Source organism: Myotis brandtii, unplaced genomic scaffold (genome assembly GCF_000412655.1).
Source record: "Myotis brandtii unplaced genomic scaffold, ASM41265v1 scaffold155, whole genome shotgun sequence".
Taxonomy (NCBI): Eukaryota; Metazoa; Chordata; class Mammalia; order Chiroptera; family Vespertilionidae; genus Myotis; species Myotis brandtii.
Window position 1 is genome coordinate 838167 of NW_005355621.1, and position 6235 is coordinate 844401.

Genomic DNA, 6235 nt, shown 5'->3' on the forward strand with positions numbered 1-6235 from the left:
CTCTCCCCTAGGCATGCCCATGGAATCGCAGTCCAGCTTTCTGTGAACTCAATGTCTCCATGCAGAGGATTTATCCCATCTGGAGCTAGTTCTTTCCACCTTCAGGCTCCGATGACAGAAAGTCTTTCCTTCTAATGAACTGAAAAGTGTCTCCATGGAGCTTCCACACACTGGTCCTGCTCATGAACTATTCATGAAGTCCTCGGCAGTGCCTGCTACGGGCCATGCATTGTTCTAGGCCCTGGGATACAACAGAGAACAAGACAAAGTCCTATTCCCAAGGAACTTGGATTCTTTTTTTTTTTTTTTATTGTTTTTTATTTATTTATTTATTTATTTATTTATTTACATCGAGGGAGAGATAGAAACATCAATGATGAGAGAGAATCATTGATCGGCTGCCTCCTGTGCATCCCACACTGGGCATGGAGCCTGCAACCCAGGCATTGCCCTGACAGGAAATCAAACCTATGACCTCCTGGTTCATAGATCGACCCTCAACCACTGACCACCCCAGCCTGGCGGAACTTAGATTGTTAGTGGGGGAGATGCACAATTACTAAATATAATATAAAAACCGAGTGTACTAACTATTATGAAGAAAATAAATCAAGGTAAGAAGTAGAGAATGAAGGAAGTATGGTTTTTTAAAAAGGGTATTCAGGGAAGGCCACCCTGGGGAGGCGACCTTTGAGACCTAACTGAAGTGACAGAGGGAACCTTGTGAATATCTGAGGGAAGAACATTCCAGATGAAGGGGCATCAAGGGGGCAGTCTTGAAGCAGACACCTGCTTGGCATCCTGAGTAACAGCACAAAGGCCAAGACGGCTGAAGAGCGGTGAATATGGGGAGGAGTGAGAGGCAGGAGAATGAGGTCAGGGAAGACTGGATGGGCAGATCATAAAGGCCTGGAGGGCCATGCTGAGGGCTGGGTTTTATTCCGAGTGTAATGGCAAAGCACTGGAGCTTCTCAGCAGAGGAATGACAGGAGCTGATTGATGCTTTCATAGCCTCCCCTGGCTGCTGTGAGAGAACAGGAGGGGGATGGAGAAGAGGGAGGAAGGGAGGGCAGGTGGGAGGTGGCTATATCTATCCAGGCAGCAAATGGGTTAGCAGTGGCTGCATTCTGCATGTATTTTATAGGTGGAACCGACAGGACTTGTTGGATTAGATGCAGGTGTGAAAGTGAGAGGGGCGTCGGCCATAACTCCAAGTCTCTTTTAAACAAGCAATCTTATGTCAATGAACGTGTGTGTGCGATGGTGAGGACACTCCTATGAATGAGGCATGGCTGGTTCCTGTACTCCCTAAAAGAGAGAGGCAGACACATTCCCAGACCATTTTCACACACAGGGGCCTCGTCTATTAGATACAGTGGTTAGGCTAAATGTTCACATGAACACACTTGGGGACCCAGGAAAAGGGCAGCAGGACTTTCTAGAGGAGAAATACGCGTGTGAGGCTTGGATGGGAAGGGTTGGCAGGGGAAGACCTTACCTGGAAGCAGGAATCTGAGGGAGGTGTCGAGGGAAACACTAGGCACTGGGTAAACTAGAGCCTAGCGTGCAAGATGGGATGTGGGAGGGAATGAGGAGGGAGAGGCCACAGGGACCCAGCGGAGAAGAGGCTCGGCCTTTCTAAGGAGCTTGGGTTTTATCCTGAAGTCAGTGAGGGCCACAGGTGGGTATGAAACTGAGGAGATCGGATGCGAGATGTGAGCCTCAGAAAGGTTATTCTGGCAGCCCAAGTATGGAGAACGCAGTCAAGGTCAGACTGGAGGCCAGTGTGGAAGCTGTAACAGCAGTCCAGGGAGGAAATGCTAACAGTAGATAGAGGCAAAGAAACAGAGGGAAGATGTGTTTTAAAAATAGAAAATACAATGAGCCTTGAGGGCAAAAATGCTAAATGAACTTAGAGAAAGACAAATACTGCATGATATCACGTCTTTGTGGAATCTAAAGAAGAAGAAGAAGAAAAGCCAAACTCATAAATACAGAGGATAGGTAGTTGCCAGATTGTGAGGTATAGGGGGAAGGGGGGAAGGTGATCAAAAGGTTCAAACTCCCAGTTATAAGATCAGTAAGTCCTGGGAAGCGATGTGCAGCATGGTGACTGTAGTTAACAACGCTGTGTTGCTAAGAGAGTAGATCTTAAAAGTTCTCATCATAAGAAAAAACAAACTATGTGTGCTGATGGATGACAACTAAACCTATTGTGATGATCATTTCACAGTGTGTACATATATCAAATCACCATGTTATAATATCAGATCTCCATGTTGTACACCTATAACTTATACAATGTAATACAACTTTTTTCTTGATTTAAAATTAAAAAGAAAAAAACAGAAGGCCAAATGAGCAGGTCTTAATGACCGATTGGATGTTGGGTTGACTGAATGTGGTCTAGGATGGTTCCAAGTTCCCAATGTGGGTGGTTGACATGGAAAATTGGGAAAAGCAATGCGTGTCCTTGGATATATCCAGTTTGGATTTCCTGAGGGACACACCCCAGTGGCTGGTTCTGCAGGCGGTTAGATATGGAAGTCTGAAGTTCAGGGGAAGGGTCAGGGATGGAAATAGATACACATCCCTGTCACTTTGTCCCTTGGGGTTCTATAAGTCAAGTCTGATGTGCTTTTCAAATGGAGATCCTTTAAATACTTGAGGACAGCCGACATCTTTCAGCTCCACCTCACTGTGCTATCTGGAGGCTAAGTAGCCTTGGCTCCCATCACTGCTCCCTTGCGGGGTGGTCAAGCCTTGTGGTTAAACTCTTGCTGTTCAAAGTGTGGTCTGTGGACCAGCAGCATCACCTGGGAGCTGTGAGAAATGTAGGATCTCCACATCACCCCAGACCTACTGAATCAGAGTTTGCATTACAACAGGATCCTCCCCCTACTGCCCCAGCACCCCTCATGATTTGTTCCCGGCACTGGTTTAAAGTACAGGCACACTGGACTCATATTGCCAGGGTTTGTACTCTGGGCCTGATGCTTATTAGCTGTGTGTGGGCAGATTATTTAATCTCTCTGTGCCTCGGTTTCTTTTTCTATCAAATGGGAATAATTTGGGGACTTACCTCATAGGGATATTATAAAGGCTTAAATAAAACAATCCAGGGAAAGCACTTCATACAGTCAGGCACTAAGGAAGCGTGAAGTTATTAAAGAAGACACATCTTCAGCCTCCTTGCTGTGCTAACTAGCCTTCTTGGAGTCGCCTCTAAGTTGTTTTACAGTAGATCACCCAAAGCTAATCACCACCACCGACTGTGAGTAAACAGGACTAGCTCATTCTAGATCAGTGGTCGGCAAACTGCGGCTCGGCAAACCATGGCTCGCGAGCCACATGCGGCTCTTTGGCCCCTTCAGTGTGGCTCTTCCACAAAATACCAGCTCTTCTACAAAATACTGACTTCTGCGCATGGGCCACGAAGTTTCAATCACACTGTACATGCGCGCCTGCACATGGTATTTTGTGGAAGAGCCACACTCAAGGGGCCAAAGAGCCGCATGTGGCTCGCGAGCCGCAGTTTGCCGACCACGGTTCTAGATGCTTACTGTTAAATCATAGAATAGAGTCAATAGCATGTAAGGGCTAGGAATTGAGCTGGGGAGCCAGACTGTCTGCATTTGAATCCTGTCCCTACAATGTAGAAGCCAGATGGTTTTGCACAAGTCATTTAACCTCTCTGTGCCTGTTTCCTCAGCTACAAAAGTGAGATAGTAACCCTACGTCATAGGGTTATTTTGAAATTTGCATGACTGAAAACAGTAGAATAGGGCTTGGAGCACATAAAGCATTCATTAAATGTGATCATCAGTAAAGTCTTCATAGGATGCACTTCACAAAATCATGATGTTTTGGAGGTCCAGAAAGCGTAAGAGATGTGCCCAGCCACACCAGTTATAGAGGTGGGGCCGGAGACTGGCTCAGAAACCCGGCCCCTTGACTCAGTCTGTGACCCTTCCTCATGGCAGGTACATCACAGGCTACTCGAACGGGGTCCTCATCATGCGCTGCTCAACCTGCACAGCTGTGTAGGGTAGACCTGCCCTTTCTGTATTCAGAGCATCCGAATCTAGCCTAGCCCTAGCCGGTTTGGCTCAGTGGACAGAGCATCAGCCTGGGGACTGAAGGGTCCCAGGTTCAATTCCTGGTTAAGGGCATGTACCCCGATTGCATGCTCAATCCCTGGCCCTGGTCGGGGTGCATGCAGGAGGGGTGCGTGCAGGAGGCAACCAGTCGATGTGTCTCTCTCACATCAATGTTTCTCTTTCTGTGTCTCTCCCCCTCCCTCCCTCTCTCTCTAAAAATTAAAGGAAAAATATCCTCCCGTAAGGATTAAAAAAAAAAAGAAGAATCTAGCTGCCTACACATGGAGTGTGGAGGCAGAAGGAGGCCTACTGTCTGTACTCACAGGATTTTTTGTGTCTTTGTTTGTTTGTTTTCACAAGAAGTTTATTTGGGCAGACCAGGGACAGGGAGGCCCTGCATCTAAAAGAAGGTGTTGGGCCTCTTGGTGGTGAAGCCTGGCTTGTGCTGGAGACGAAGGACCCAATGAGGCAACAGGAACTTGATCTTGGAGTCGTGGAACTGCATGAAGACCACTGGGCACTTGCTGGCCGAGATCTCCTTCCTCCACCTTTATTATCTGGATTGAGCGGGTGCGGGCCTGGTGCCAGGCCCCCGTGTCTCGGTAGCACCAGGTGATGGCAGGTCTTGGTACTCCGGTCTTGCAGGTGCCACTGTGGGAGTCGTAGTGCAGCCAGATGTCAAAGTGCTTCAACGGAAGGGGGGATTTCTCGAACACCTACTCACAATAGACGATTTCCCCTGAAGATTTCCTCATCTTCTCCAGTTGAGACACAAAGTACCAGAAGACGGACTTCGCAAGGACGTGGTCAGGTGCAAAGATGCACACGCGGCAGAGGGGCGGCTGCTGCACCTGGGGGTGGGCAGGCAGCACCCCACCACCGTGTACTGGCACACTGTGCCCGGCCTTCATGGCGTTCTCTCCGTGTCCCCCACCAGCCCTACACCCCACCCCCAAAAAAGGCTAGACTCACAGAATCCTAATGTCTTTGGATTCTGCTTCAGGTCAGTAGTGAGTTCTGTCATTATGATTTAAGTGCAGAGTTAATTTCAGTGAGCCACAATCTTGACTTTTTCCCCTCCCTATTGCCTTAAGTCTTGAAAAAATGTTGATGGTAGGGATTTCGTCTGGGAACGTGGTGCTGAATGTATTCATTTCTTCACCTTCTATACGCGCCAGCAAAGTGGCAAAGACACTATCGTCTCTTTCTGGTCTGGTGGTGGGCTGGGGTTTTGCTGTGTGTGTTTGATTTGCTAACTCACCACCAGAAGCAGGGTGCTGTGCCGGGGGCAGTGGGGCAACCATGAGCGGGTGTGACAGCAGGACTGTGGATGTCACATTCTGGTGAGCATCCGAGTTGTCAGTCCCACACTCTGCCCCCAAATCTGATTCAGTCAGAGAGTATAAGGTCGAGGAGCCGGCATTTGGAGAAGCAAGCGATTCTCACGAGGAGCATTCATTCTAAGAAACACAGCGTGTAGTGTAGATTCAGAGAATAGTCCTTGGGGTTAGGTAAGGATCCATTTCCCTGTGAGATCTTAACTTCTCTAAGCTTTGGTTCCCCTTCGCATGGGCCAATCATTGAAGCCACCTCATGAAGTTGCTGTGAGGACTGAATGAGCTAAAGCACACAAAACACAAGTTTTGTGCCTCGACAGTCTGTGAGTTCAGTGAAAGTAAACCCACTGTTCTTGAAAAAGCAGGGTGGCCTTTAGGTGATGAGCACAGATGTTGAAATCCAACAGAACTGGTCTCAAATCCTGTTCCTCCATTTACAAAGCATGTGACCTTGGTTTCCTAAACTATTAAAAAACAAAACAAAAACAACAACAAAAAGAACGGGACTTATGCAGTCCTCTATCATGACGTTGTAAGGATGGAGACAACAGGAGTCCAAAGCCGAACACGATGCCTGGTATACTCATTAGTGCTACCCCCAAATTGTTGCCAGCTCTCCTCCTTCCAGGCACACCATAGATCTGCACCATCCCAATTTGAAGTGAGGTGTGACCATATGCCTTGCTTTGGCTAATGCGGTGTGAGGAATATGGATATGGCACTGGTGGGCAGAATCTGCCACATCCCCTCCTCTGCTGGGCAGGCTGTGGGAGCACAGGTCATGATGGAGCCTCTGTC

General features: G+C 48.0%; 1 pseudogene; it reads right to left on the reverse strand.

Moving 5' to 3' along the window:
• Positions 1 to 4451: 4451 nt before the first annotated feature.
• Positions 4452 to 5871, reverse strand: LOC102254465 (annotated as a pseudogene).
• Positions 5872 to 6235: the final 364 nt, after the last annotated feature.